General features: G+C 48.8%; 1 protein-coding gene across 1 annotated transcript in view; it reads right to left on the bottom strand.

Moving 5' to 3' along the window:
- Nucleotides 1-11,157, bottom strand: part of ZBTB7C (zinc finger and BTB domain containing 7C) — a 275,712-nt gene extending 264,555 nt beyond the window's left edge. Inside the window, exon 1 of the mRNA XM_023530901.1 lies at nt 11,065-11,157. The gene's annotated coding sequence lies outside the window, so the exon portion shown is untranslated. The remainder of the gene's footprint in view (nt 1-11,064) is intronic.
- Nucleotides 11,158-14,475: the final 3,318 nt, after the last annotated feature.

The raw sequence follows: 14,475 nt of genomic DNA, 5'->3' as shown, positions 1-14,475 counted from the left end.
GTCCCCTGCTTTCCTCTCCCCGAAAGGCAGTGTGAAGCCTCAACCCCTCCGCCTTTGCCCCTCCATCCCAGGTGGAGCCAGCTCCCACCAACAAGCTCTTACTGCACCCTTTGCATGGCAAGTGTCCAGCAGCCTTTTTTCCTACCTGACCTGGTCAACTCTGCTTTATCACCAACCCTCCACATCGCCCTAGAACCCGTGAACTTCCTGTTCTGTGCCTGATGGACCCCACCACCTCACTAATTCTCTGCAGGACGCCAGCAGAGGAAAAGAGAATTTCTGAGTTTTCAGGCTAGGGGAGGTCAGCTCTGAAAGGTGGCCTTTATGGAAAGGCCAGGCTGCCAACTATAGGAAGGGGGAGCTCCCGGGGATGAAAGAGTAAAGCCACTTTGAGACCCAGGTGGGAGATGGTTTGCAAAATGCTGAGGTCAGCAAGAAAAAGGGCAAGAAATGGGGCAGAGGAGGCCTGGGAGGCGGGTGTGGGAGGCTGCTGAGGAGAGAAGGTGAGTGATGGATAACTGGGCAGAGAAGGCAGTTGAGGAGGCTGCGAGGGCATGTGAGTGTGATGGCGGGTTTACTGGTCCTGCCTGACAAATGAACTGGACCCAAGATTTCACCCGGGGGCTGTCAGGAAGGGGTCTCTGCAAACCTGCATCCCTGCTGAGTCTAGCAGCAAAGAAATGAGCCAAGACTGTAAAATAGCATGAACCTTGCAAAATAATAACAATCGCCAAGAGCCAGGCTTTTCCCAGGGATAAGTGAAACCAGTTATCACAGCCACTGCAGCCCTGAACTGGCACCCATTTCTGCTTTGCTGTCTGGTTTTCCCAGAGGGGTTTATACACTATGGGAGCTGACATTATCACAGGGGCTAGACCAGAAAGCAAGCTCAGGTTTAGCATTCAACCCCGACTCTACACATCCTTGGTATCATCCCAGGTCCGAGTCCAGCTCCTGCATATACAGATGAGTAAACTGAGTCTTAGGAAGGGTAAGCACCCAACATCATAAAGGAGGAGTCTGGATTCAAATCCTCAGCTACCTGATTTCTAAATATGCCTGCTCCCTTGGCCACACATTTCCCTGCAGACCTAAGGATCCTCACAGGGGTGGGGCAAGAACAGTGGCTCCTGGCTGCTTTGTTCTAGTGGACCCTGCGTCTCTCTGCATGAAAACACTTGCTCCAAGTCATGGTACCAGCAGGATAATTCCCTCTGGTAGGGCCAGTTTCCAAGAGTTAACAGCATGCACATGCGTCACCTGGTTGTGCATGCTGCCACCTCTGCTCAAACACACACAGTATATTTGAATGGGAGAGGAAGCCCTGAGAGATGGATCAGGAGACACTGGAAGCTGGGGGTAGGGAGGAGAAGGGAGACAGAAGGAAGCAGCTGGGGCTGGGGGGCTTCCAATGAAGCTCCGGGTGTGGTGCTGGCTGATAGATGGCTGGCAGGACTTGAGAAGCACCTATGAGCAGTTTGATGGCTCCTTCTAATCAAAAAGTCACAGCATTCTGACAATACATGATAGGGGAGGGAGGACTAAAGGAGGAAATCATTTTTTCTCTTAATTTTCTATATAAAATGGCCATGGAGAAAGGAAATGGCGGAGGAGAACAACGATAGATTCTCTCTTTATCACTAGGCTCAGAGACCAAGTCTCCATCTTTTTTTATTTCTTGCATCCTTTGTAATGCCTACCTGGCACTGGCCACGCAAACGGCAGGAGCTGCGTACACGCTTCCGTTCAACAGGTTTTCAGTGAGTCTCTATTATGTGTAGGTTCTGTCAAGATGATGGGTGGACAACAAAACAATACAACAGACCCCTACATGAGAGAGCATGTGGCTTCATGAGGGGATGTGGGACACACGCCCTCCTAAAGCAGAAGCGCAGAGTCAACCCATCCTTGAGTGATGCCTAAATGAAGGGTGACACACTAAGTGCCTTAGGAGCAGAACCAAGCTTCTCAAGAGGTTGTGGGTTTTCTAGCCCTGGAGGTAGTCGAGGCTGACTGGCTGCAAGCAGTGGAATGAGAAAGTCCAATCCATCAGGGCCCAAGATGGCAAAGGACCTAGAAATTGCATGTCCAACAGGAAATGGGTGGAGAGGACACAGTGCACACAACCTGGGGCCCAGTTTTAAAGACCAGAGAGAGACACTGCAAAACTTGCCACAAAGCCCCCCTAGGACAGGGACCATGTTTTTCTAATTTTGTGGCCTCTCCACATAGCACAGTACCTGGCCATACTGGGCACCCCAAAAGTCCTTCAAGCAGTGAGCCGGGTTCCACAGCACTTAGTCTGCACACCACCGCACTGCAGTGGAAAGCTAGGGTCTGTTTCCTCTGTATATGTGCTGTGAGTCCCACCCTAACTAGACTGTGAGCTTCTTTCAAAAATTGTTTTCTTTATTTATTGTTTTATATGTTAGTTTTCTATGACCACTATAACAAATCACCACAGACTTAGTGGCTTAAACAACACAAGTTTATCAAATTACAGTTCTATAGGTCAGAAGTCCAACACAGGTGTCGGCTGGGCTGTGCTCCTTCCTGGAGACTGTAAGGGAGAACCTGTTCCTTTGCCTTTTCAAGCTTTGAGGCTGCCTGCATTCCTTGGCTCGTGGGTCCCTTCCTCCATCTTCAAAGCCAACAACACAGCATCTCTTTAACTATTCTTCCATGGTCATGTCTCCCTCTCTGACCACAGCTAGGAAGGGTTCTCTGCTTTTGAGGATTCAAGTGATTCGATTGGTCCACCCGGCTAATCCAGGATCCTCTCCCCATCTCAAGGTCTATAATCTTAATCATGTCTGCAAAGCCCCTTGTACCATATAAAGCAATGTATTTACATGTTCTGAGGATTAAGGCGTGGACATCTTGGGCGGTGGCGGGGGGCATTTTCTGCTACACTAATAGGAAATACATTCATATTGTTCAAAATTCAAATGGCACAACAGGTTATAGAATGAAGAATTTCCCTCCCATCCCTGTCACCTGTCCCTGTACCCACTGCTCAGCCCCTGCACATTAATGTGTCCTTGTGTTTCTATCCCACAAGACCTTATGCCTATATAAATAAACAGCAATATGTATTATTTTTACCCTTTTTTACACAAGTGGTACCATACCATAATACTGTTATGTATCTTGCTTTTATCACAGTACCTTTGAGATCATCCCAGGTCAGTATTATAAAAGCATCCTTGATCTTTTTTGTGACTGTATACTATTTCACTGTATGGCTGCACTATACCTGGTTAATCCAGTCTCTGGCTGATGGACATTTATGTTGTTTCTTAATCTTTTGCTCTTGTAAACAGCACTGCAATGGACAACTTTGTACATATGTCTTTCCTATATGTACCTGGATCTGTAGGATAAATTCATAGACGTGGAACTCCTGGGTCAAAGTACTTCTACATTAAAATTTCTCAGCCGCTGTTGAATTGCCGTACACAGCGCTGAACCAGTTTCACATACACTCCTTCCTCAGGCCTTGGACAGGAGTGAGTGACATGTAAGCTCGTTTTGGCTGGGAAGCTGTCACTCCTGTCTCCTCCACGTCCTCCACAGTACTCATTCCAGGAACTGAATCAGGAAGCCCTCGGGGGTCACCACTGCTCACAATCCCTATACTCTTGCTGGTGATGGGGGCAGGGACTGGAGGGGAGGATGTAGCCAGAATCCAGCGGCCCTCAAAGGAGGCGCCCAAGTTCAAACGATTTAAAAGAGCAGCGGCTTTGTGCAACTTTACCAGCCAAGTTGCTCCTACGGCACAGACATCCCGCCGGGTTGGGAGCCAACAGGTTTCCCCAGCAGGGAGAGCATATTACTGCCGTCTAAAACAGGGCCTCTCAGCATTGATATGCTCCAAGAGGAGATTACAAGTGATTTTGGGTTTCCAAAGTCCCAGCTGCGCCTGCATTAAGAAAGAACCATTTTCTTGCTCTTAATCCATTCCTGGTGGAGATGTTGCTTCAAACTGAATGAGCCTTTTATGTGCTGAAGTCAATTGCGATCTAAAAGATAAGTTAAATCACTTATTCCGGAAGACACGAAACCTTTGATTGGAGTGATTGATTAAGATTTCCCAGCAGCAGTTGCCAGGCCTGGGGAGCCCAAAAAGAGCCTATTGCCCCCACCAGACTGGCCTGGCCCCCCTTCAGCATCAGGCAAGCTCAGGCTGGGCGCAGGACCCAGAATTCTAGCCACTGGAAGACTTCTCTCTGGCAGAGCATGGAGGAGGCCGGGAGGGGAAAGCAGAGTGCTAAGCCCCAACAAGTGAGCCTGAGAGGCTTTGGCAGGCCAGAAGGGCAGGGACTAGAGGGCTATGCCCCCTGCCCAGCTCCCTTTCTCACTCTGTTTGACCTCTGCTTGTCCCTCTAGGTTCAGTTTAAGGGTCCCCTCTTCTAGAAAGCCACAGGCACAGATTCAGTGGGTGTCTCTACAGCATATTCCTAGAGTATCTTTGACCCTGAACTATAACCCTGTCTGTCCACCTGACTTGGTACCCATTGGACTGTGAGCACTCTGAGGGCAGTATGTGGCACCATGCCTGAATAAATGCCTGAGAGTGGATGAAACTGAGTCCCAGTAGCAGTCAGAATAGATACCTGCCCTAACAGTGTCACTCAGCAACCTATCCAAGCCTTTGCAGCCCTACTGGGCACCAATCACTGTGACAGACCCTGGGGACATCCAAGGGGTTCCAACAGGGCTCCTTGTCCTAAAATGCTGCCCTAGCCCCAAAGACCTACTGTTTGAGCCACTCATTTTAGTGGAAGCATTGTCTCCAAGAAGTCTCTATCTTCAAGAGAAGTCACACTGTCATTCAATGGTCCTCTTTAGCCCCTCAGCCAGCTAGGGGTGGGGCACAGGAGTAGGAATGTTAGATCTAGACCCAGGATGCAGCCAAGGGTCAGGGGCAGGCACTGCAGTGGGCAACCCATGGGCAGCTCCGGGGTACCAGGTGCCAGGAGATGAAAATGTGCCTTGGAGGGTGTCAAAGTAAGAGCTGAACTTTAGAGAGGAGCAGAAGTGACGAAAGTTAAAGGCAGAAGTGATGTACAAGCAGGTGAGTAAAGTGATGTCAAGATCAGAGGTGAGCTGAAAAGCTATGCTCGCTGTGTTGGGAGGCCTGGGCCCAGGCTTACCTCACCCCTTGTTCTCGGGAGAGTCGCAGGCAAGCCATCAGCCTTAGACATCTGTACATGACAGTCATATCAACTGCTGTATATTAAGTAAGAAAAGATGGGAAAGTTCTTTGGAAGCCTAAAAACAATATGGAAACAGAAACAGTTATAATAACAATCCTTTGCTTTTGCCATGTTTTCCAGTCTGCTCAGAGCTTCCTATCCAGTACCTCCTGATCCTCAAAGCAATGCCGGGAGATAGGTAAGGACAGTCGCACCAAATTTACAGATGTAAGAACTGAGGTGCAGGTAGCTCAAGGCCAGAATCCTACAAATACCAAGGCGCTGAGCTGATAGCAGTGTCCCGGTTTTCCAACTCCAAATAGAGTGTCCTGTTTACCACACCAAGATGTGTCCGGCATTGCCTAAAACCACGGCTGTGCCTAAAACCATCCTCCTTCTTCGATCTTGTCACTTCTCCAATTTGTTGACTGATGAATGAGCTTCCCCAGGCTTTTTGTAACCAGTGCTGTTGGGGAGGGGTTGGCGGGAGAAGGTGGGCAATAAATGCTATCCAGCTGCAGGCTGGGCTCAGCCTCGGACCCTCTGTGGGACTGTGAAAGAGTCCCTGTCACCCAATTTCCTCTACTTCTATGTATCTTTGATGTTAAAACCACTTAATGACCCTAATCTAGGTGTTTTCAGGAAAATTCACTCTGGGCATTTCTCAAAGGGAGAGCAGGGCAGAGCTGGCCTGCACTGAGAGGCACTATTAGGTTCCTGTCACTCCGGGCATGTTTTCTAAGTTATTTCAGGATAACATCAGATCAACATTCGGATAGATGAGGAGCAGAATAGTTGCATGACATGCCCACAGCCATCACATGGCCTGGAAGTGCTCGGGCTCAAAGGCCATCCTGCATTTTCCATCGCAGTATGGGTGGGAGAGATGAGACAGACACACAGTGCCGGGCCTCTTATTTTTTTCCTCCCCAAAAGAGGATTTATCTCTGCTCCAAGTCACCTCCTAGGCCTTCCAAATTTTCCTTCAATGAATTATGTGGAACAAAAGATGCTCAAATGGGGGCAGATTCCATTTTCTGAGACACCATCATTCCACAAAAGCATCGCTGAGGGTGGGATTGCCCAGGAATACACCTGTGAAATTCACACCTGGGGGCAAAACTCCATCTTTCTACAAGGCCCACATAAACAGGCATTTTAGGCCGACATAACCAATCTCAACATGAACACAGTTAATGACTTTAGTCACAACAGTTTCTTGTCAGAACTTAATGTGCACTATATATACTGTTCCCACTTGCAGACCATCTGACATGGAAAAACTTACTTTGAAACAGGAAAATAAAGAGGTGATTAATCACCTGGCAAATGGACTCATCTGAACTCTCCTTGTCAACACATCATCCTCAAATAAAATTAGAATAGAGTTTTTCTTCCTACTCAGTTTTCTCAGCATATGTATCAGATGGACTTGGGAACATGACTTGAGAGACGTGGCTATTTCCTGCTTCCTGACTGCAAATCTAGCACCAATTTCAGCCCGTCTAGCCAGTTAAGCAAGAGAGGGGAAGGCTAATATGTCTGAAATGTAGCAGTTCACTCCCCTCAGTGTTCCACAGGAAGTAAGGGAGATAGGGGAGGGAGTACCGAAGAACTTGGGCTGAGCTATTGTGAGCCCGCCAAGCACACTGATGCCCTCTTTGCCATTGGCATCTAGCCCCGCTCCAGCCTCACACCACCCCAAGAACAATCTTATTGAAAAGGTCTCAAAGGTTTTCCCTACACCCACTCTGTCTCCTGCTTCTTCTCTGATGGGAAACCACGGTCTGCCACACCTAGTCTTTCCCACTCTGCCTCCAGGTTTATCAAAGTTTACCTGGCCTAGGTCCCCTGCCCGTTGGTCCTTGGAGAAGGAGACTGACCTGTAAACCTCCTCTAAGGTGGCCTAGCATAGCATGCTAACTAACGTTAGTGACTTTTCTTCTTGAGCATTTCCGGCTCATAACACAAGCCTCTTGGAGACAGGAATATTTAGAACAAAAGAATATAATCACTAACAGTAAAATTTCAAGAGGGGAGAGGGAACAACAGAGAAATCTCATGCAGCCTTGAAATCATGTCACACGGACAGGCCATGAGCTACTGCGGAAAATCTGTTTTTCAAAACTTGAAAGAGTCGATTTCCAGATGTCTGCTTTGGGGAGCCAAACTGCTGTTGATTTGTTCCCAGTTCACTACGGAATAAAGTCTGAACTCCTCACCCGAGTGTTTCAGGCCTTCCATGGGCTGGCTCCTATAAAGCCTTCTCTCCTTCTGCCCCTACTAGGAACTCCGCGGGGCACTGGCTTGCTTCTGCACTGTGCCCCAGGCCTACTCCGGGCTTTCCCATCTGTGCCCCTGCATACAGGCCCAGCCCCAAGGGCCCTGTCATTCACCGAAGTCACTGTGCTGCACAATTCCGGGGGCACCACTCCCGTCCTAAGCCATGGGCATGCAGTGTACGGCATGGTAATCCAAGTCTGCCCACCCCCATGGCGCCTCTGCTTTGGGAGCACCCCCCACACACACACACTGCACACTTCCTGTCCCCAACGATCTCGGTGCTTCTCATCTTCAGCTGATGTCAGGACTTTGACACTCACTGTCTCTTGTTTTCTTGATCTGGGTGGGAGTAAGTTCCAATTAGAGTAGAAGTGCCCTGTGGGTAGTGACTGGTCCTGATTCTGTAAAAACTGCCCCACCCCCTGGCTACAGGGCTAAGAATTTGGCATTGGCTTTTAAAGTGTGGTCCTGGGACCAGCAGCCACGCAGCACCTGGCCATCTGTTAGAAATCCAAATTCTTGGTGCCCCGACCCCAGACCTCTTGATCAGACAGTAGAGGTGGACCCAGCACCCTTTTTAGCAAGCAGAGGAAGTTTGAGAACACCCAAGGTACAGCATCCTTGATGCACCTCGCTGAGTTTGCTGAATTGATTAGCAGGGTTTTCCAACTAGGCAAGGAGCTGGCCCAACTGAGGCTGCCCATTTCATGGGTCTCTCGTGGGGACCCAATTCCCATGTTTGTTCTAAAGAATCACAAAGTGAACTCACTCAGAAAGCCTCCCCAGCAGCCTGAAGCATTATCATGTCAAGGCTGAACACAAATCACTGAGCAGCCACAATGCCTTCAACTCTCCTCTAAAAGGCACTCTTGTTCAACGGCCTTCCCCTGGTCCTGCTAACTAGGTGGGTAAATTATTTGGCAACCGACTGGCAGTTAACAATGCCCCTGTCTCCCTTCCAAGCGACCTGCCCCAGCCGGAGTAGGTGCTTTTCCAATGCAGAGTTGGGCATCTCGCAGGCCCTCTTCCAAGTATCCCACACCTTGCACAGCCTGCCCAGGCCGAAGCTCCTACGTCCCAGCTCCTAGGGGAGGAACTGGGGTGGGAAAGGGAGGCCAGACAAGAAATAAAGAGCCAGGTGCCCAGCCCCACTCCAGTCTCACAGAATCGGTATCTCTAGGAGGGACATGGGAGTCCTGATGTTGAATAAGTCTTCCAGGTCATTCTTATCATCAGGCAGTCAAAAAGCACTCAATGAGCCCACTCTCCTTTATCTGATAGCTGGGGAAACTGAGGGAGCCATGGACAATGACTTGGCTTTCCCTGACCATCCCAGACCACGGAGCAATCTCTCTACCCTCTCAGACCCCAGAGCACTCACGGCCTAGATCCCATGCACAGTTCCTAACACACATCATCCTATAAAACACTTCTAAACACTCCGCCTGCTCAACCCTGTACCTCCCCCATTGAACTGCAAAGGTCTAGAGGCAGAACCAGGCATTAGTCATGAGTCCCCCTACCGTGGTACTGTGCTCAGTGCTGGGCACAGGGGAGACTCAATAACTGTTTGAGGAATGAACGACATCCACTTCCTACCCTCCAGCAACTGTACTTTTCATTAGCACATATGCTGAGATTAACCTACCCGATCGCCAGACTGTCACTGAAACACACAACAAGATCTGTCCCAAACAGGGAGAAGGCCAGAGCGATGGGAGGTAGAGGCTGGGTGGAGGGTGGGGAGTGTCAGAAGGATAAACTTTACCTTCTTGTTAATTATGCTCAGACCATCCCCTGGAGAAACACAACTGGGAAATGAGACACACTTTTTCACCTCTGTCTCTCAAGAGCCCTGATGTTGCACATAGAACAGGTGACAATGAAACAGAGACAAAGAAAATCTCCAAGGAGGAAACAAGCTCGCTCAGTCTCTAGGCGACAGGGTCCAGGGAATCCTCACAGGGTGCCCCAGGCAGTGAGGGGCACGGGACTGGCCTTCTCCAATGGTGCAGAGGGTACCTGCCAAGATGCTCACAGGAGCTCCAGAAAGGTCTCATTGACATTCAAATTTTGTCCCACCCAACCCTGATCAGGTCCTCCCCACCTCCCATATCAATTAGGTCGATTATTAGTAAAAAATAACTCAGAAATCTCAGTGGCCTAAGGCAACAAAAGTATATTTCGTGCTCATGGTACATATCTACTGATACTCCGACCTTTTCGTTTTCACGTTTGCCTTATACAAATGACACATAGTTGACATTTTTGTTAGGCAGCACAATTCTTCTAGGCATTAAACTAATTTCTATGCCAGTCGGGATAGGCTAGATTAGGCTGCAGTAATAACAACCAAGCATTGTGGACTGTGCTTGATGGTGTAATTCAGGGTTTCAGGCCTGTGCAGTAGCCACTATCTCCAGTGCCACCAACTGTCCTGCCAGCCCTGGAGATTCTCACACTGGTGATTAAATGCTCCAATTGGAAGTAAAACCCAGCATGCCATTCACAACGTACTGGCCAGAACTCATCTTGTGGTCCCATCTCACAAGAAGGGGTACAGGAAGGCCAGCCCTGCCAGGGCCAGCGGACAGAGAGCTGATGAGCAGATTTGAAGAATGAATGCAAATGTGAGAGGAAGAGTTGGAAGAGATGAACCTTACTGCGGCAGGAGTCAGAGCACAAAGGGCTTTGTATTGAATTTGACCCTGAAGGGCAGAGGGAGCCAGGGGAGGGAGGTCAGGACACCTTAAGAGGCTGGACCAATAGCCCGGGTGAGAGATGAAGGACCAAACCAAGGTAGTGGTGCTGGACACTGAGGAGAATCTACAGATTTGAGCAATATTTAAGAAGCGGGGGGGGGGGGGGGGGGGCCCTAGGTGATCACGTGATCAGCCAAAGGTGGCGGTGAGGGTGAGAAGGGAAGAGAGGATGTAAAAGAGTCCAAGGAAGGATAGTGTGTCATAAAGGAAGTGGTCCACAGGGCACATACTGCAGAGACCCAGGGAGAAAAGGAGAGAGCAGCTAGAGGCCATGGATCACTGGTGGCCTCTGTGAGGGCAGAGGTGGAAGAGGGTGAGGAAAAAGGAGGTCTCCGCCTGAGTTATATGTCCCGGAATCCTGACTGTAAGGCGAAGGGAGAAGGGTGGAAGATAGAGGGGGCCCAAGGGTCACAGATGTGTTTTATTTTTACTGTGGGAGAGAGGAGCATGTGTCTGTCCTGAGGGGAAGGAGCCAGTGGCAGGCAATGGAATTTGAAGATGGGGTTGGAGGAAGAAGGCCGGTCAGTGGTGCCAGGAGTGGATGAGGTCTGGAATGCACATGGTGGGATGAACCTGGGCAAAAGCCCAGGAATTTGGGACATCTGGTCTCCCTGTGTGAGGCACGACTCCTAAGGAATGGTGTCCAGAGAGTCACAGTTGACAGAATACGGAATGCACAGTTTTTATGCAATATTTTCATTTGTATAGAAGTCTTGGTTTCTCAAAGTGTTTTAGTTCACTTCTGTGAGACAGGTGCTAATATTCCCATGTGACAGATGGAAGCTGAGTTCAGAGAGGGTAAGTTGTTTCCCCAGACTCACGGAGCAAGTGAGTGACGGAGCTAGCCTTGGTATCCAGGCTTCCAGGCTCCACGTCTGCTGCTGCTGCTGCTGCTGCTGCCTCTCAGTCTCAACTCTCAGATCCCAGAGCACACTCGTGCTAACGCACAGTCTTCTGCTAAACATAAAAATCCAAAGTACTCCTTTAGTGTCATTTAACTTTGCAAAATACACCCAGTATCAGGCCTAAATCATAGCATAGCATCTGCTAAACACGCTTTTAATTTTTTTTCTAGGTCCATATGCTGCCCTTGAGATGCTGATGGATCTCTCTCTTCCCTTCTCTCTATTCATGCCCCGTGCTGTGCTGTGGAGAGTTGGTCTCAGCCCAGGGGCACATTGGAATCCTGTGAGAAGCCTTTAAAGAAATAACAAGCCCAGGCTGCACCCAGGACCATAGGATCAGAACCTCTGCGGGTGGGGGCATCAGAGGCATCCAGAGAGACTATACACAGGGAGGTCTCAGGATCCTGATGTGGAAGAGAATATACCCCGCAGAGGGCTCATGGCACAAGCAGAAAGAGAGAGAGAGGACAGAAGCTGCAGACAGATTTAGTAAGTGTGGTCAAACACACAAGCCCATCCCCAGTACGTCGGGAGAAAACCAGAGGGGGAATTGCTTCTCATCATGCAATTCCAGTACCCCGGCCATGGAGCATCTGCCCCCAGCGGGCGCCTTCCCATTTCACCTTCCCAATGCTCTGTCACAGCCAAGGTGGGTTTGCGTATTTCTCTCCTTTATACAGATGAGGTAACTGAGGCTCAAAGATGTGAAACACCTGCCCCAAGGTCATCTTTATGGAACAAAGACAGCCCAACTGGAGGACACGAATCCCACCACAGAGAGGAACCGCTGGACAGAATGCTGACTCCGGTTCTGCTCCATCGCCCAGGCCTTCCCACATATGAGCTTCTCTCATTTTCAAAAGTTGGAACCCTTTCCAGTGAGCTCACCTCCGCCCGTGGTCACAGGGTGCTCCTCGATTCATACCTGGTTCCCCCCAGCAATCTTACACTCACAGTTTCACACCCGACAGAAGAAGCCTCGTCACTTGCATCACCGTGTCGCCTTGACACTCTCTACCTAAAGCAAGCAGCACGGGTAAGTTCTAAGTTCAACTCCACCCCTACCCTCAAACCAGCCTTATGGCTCTAAGAAAAGTAGAGAAAACTTTCTATCTCTTGCTCTAGACCAGCGCCCCCCTCTGGCCTCTCATCTGACAAGGAGCTCCACAACCCACAGGTATTGATGATGACACTGCTGTGTCACCCAGCACAGTACCTAGAAGGCTGCAGTGTCCACCCAGAGGGCCTACTGCCCAGTTTGGAAGCAGTGACATGCACTCACAAAATGGAAAAATCAAGAGTTAAACTGGTTGAAACTAACTGTAGGTGTATTCCAGCTCTTGGACGAATTATTTCATCTCTCTTTACCTCAACCTCCTCGTCAAAATAATGGGGACGCTAATACTAATACTAGAGGGGAGTGTGAGGTTGAAGGAATTAACCTATGCAAAGTGTTCAGAATGTGCCTGAAAAATATTTAGGCTCTAAAACACTAGTTGTTATTGATGTAGTGTTTTTTTGTGTTTTCTTGATGCCTAGAGCAGTCAGGAGAGAATTTCTACTGGAGGCTGGGCTTTGAAGTATTAACACAATCGAGAAAGGACTTTACCATTCAAGAGGAAGACAGAACGTGAGGATCCCCAGAGTCAGAATTTGGACTTTGATTTACTGTCAGGGAGCCACAAAGTATGAGGCTCACCCCAACCCACCCTCCCCCCCCCCAACTCACCCACTCCCCCACCCCCGGAACTCCTGCCGCTGCTGCTGTAAGATGGACCTCGTTATTAAAGAAAATACCCCACAGGAACCAAACCAAACAACTCCAGGCAACAGGAGTTCAGGGGACCTTTGGCTCCATCTCCAAGGCAATTGAAAAGAGCTCAAAACAGATTAAAATATGAGATGAATTTTGAAGCCCAGGAATGAGAGAAAATGAATCCTGTGACTGAGCAGCCAATATGATTATTTCATTATTTGGTTAGAAATTTAAAATGTGCAGGAAATGTCAGATGCTTTCTCGAGATGGAGGGAGGTTGGGATAGCATGGCCATGGGGGCGTATTTTTTTTAATATTAAAAAATAGCTTCACTCCGTGGTTTTCATCAGGGAAAAAAAAAAAAAGACCTTGATAGGGCAACCTACCCTTCTGCCAGTCTGTGTGAGGTCTTTTTAAGGCACACATTCTACCCCTCAATTACCCATACTCCCCACCAAAGCACATTTGTTCTTTTAAAATAACTCCTCCCTCACCTACCCACCCACAATAAAACTAAATCCTATGGCTTCCCAGGTGAAGGGTGCCTTCACCACCCCAACCCTCAAACTCAGCCCCAAACCAAACGCCATATGAACCCCAGTCACCGACGACTGCTCCCTGGAGCCCCTCTCCATCTTTGCTGCCCAGATTCACCCTTTTCCTCCCTGGGCAATTACTACTCTTAGGTCTTCACTGTCCATGCCACCCTGGGCCACCATGGTCCCATCTCCATGACCATCGTTCACTTTTTTACTCAGTTATTTACTAAAACATTCTTAGGTGTCGACTTGCAGACTGAGCCGAGTGCTGGGGACACAAAGATGTGCAGGACCAAGTCCTTGCCTGCAGAGAGCTGACAGTCTAATAAAGAAGACAGGTGTGTAGTGAGCGTTGGAGAGGCATAGGCTGAAGAAGCCGAAGAGAAGGGCCGTTAATCCTGACAGGAGGGAGAGACCAGGCGAATCTTCCTAAAGGAAGCAGCATCTAAGCCTGACCTTTAGGAGCAAGAGGACTTTGATTATGCAGAGAAGAGTGAGGGAATTCCAGATGGGGCACAGAATTAAGCAAAGGTCCATGGCCGGGAAATGTGGCCCAAACCCAAGGGACAGTGAAGAGACAAGTTTGACTGGCATAAAGAGGCCATGATAGAGGTTGCTAATGAGGAAGGTTGAGGTCAGATAGATAAGGGCCTTTGTATTTTAATATTTTAAATAAGTAATTAAGTGGTTCACATTCAAAAGGTACAAAGGATATACAGTAAAAAGTCACCTTCACATCCCTCCTCCCTCCAGCTATCCTATTTCCTAGCCCAAAGGCAACCAATGTCAGCTATTTCTTTTATGCATCCTTGCAGAGGTATTTTATACATGTGCAAGTAAATATATACCTCTCTTATCTTTCGTGTACAAATGCTAATATACTATGTACAGCATTCTACATTTCATTACATATAATAAACCAGCAATTCTCAAAATGGAGCATGCACCAGAACTACTGGGCCATCTTGCTAAAACATAGCCAGCTGGGACCCACTCCAGTCTCTGATTCATTAGATCTGGGGTAGGCCTGGG

Source organism: Pteropus vampyrus, unplaced genomic scaffold, assembly GCF_000151845.1.
Source record: "Pteropus vampyrus isolate Shadow unplaced genomic scaffold, Pvam_2.0 Scaffold3, whole genome shotgun sequence".
Lineage (NCBI taxonomy): Eukaryota > Metazoa > Chordata > Mammalia > Chiroptera > Pteropodidae > Pteropus > Pteropus vampyrus.
The sequence above is the reverse complement of the archived record's forward strand: the minus strand, read 5'-3'. Positions and strand labels throughout refer to the sequence as shown.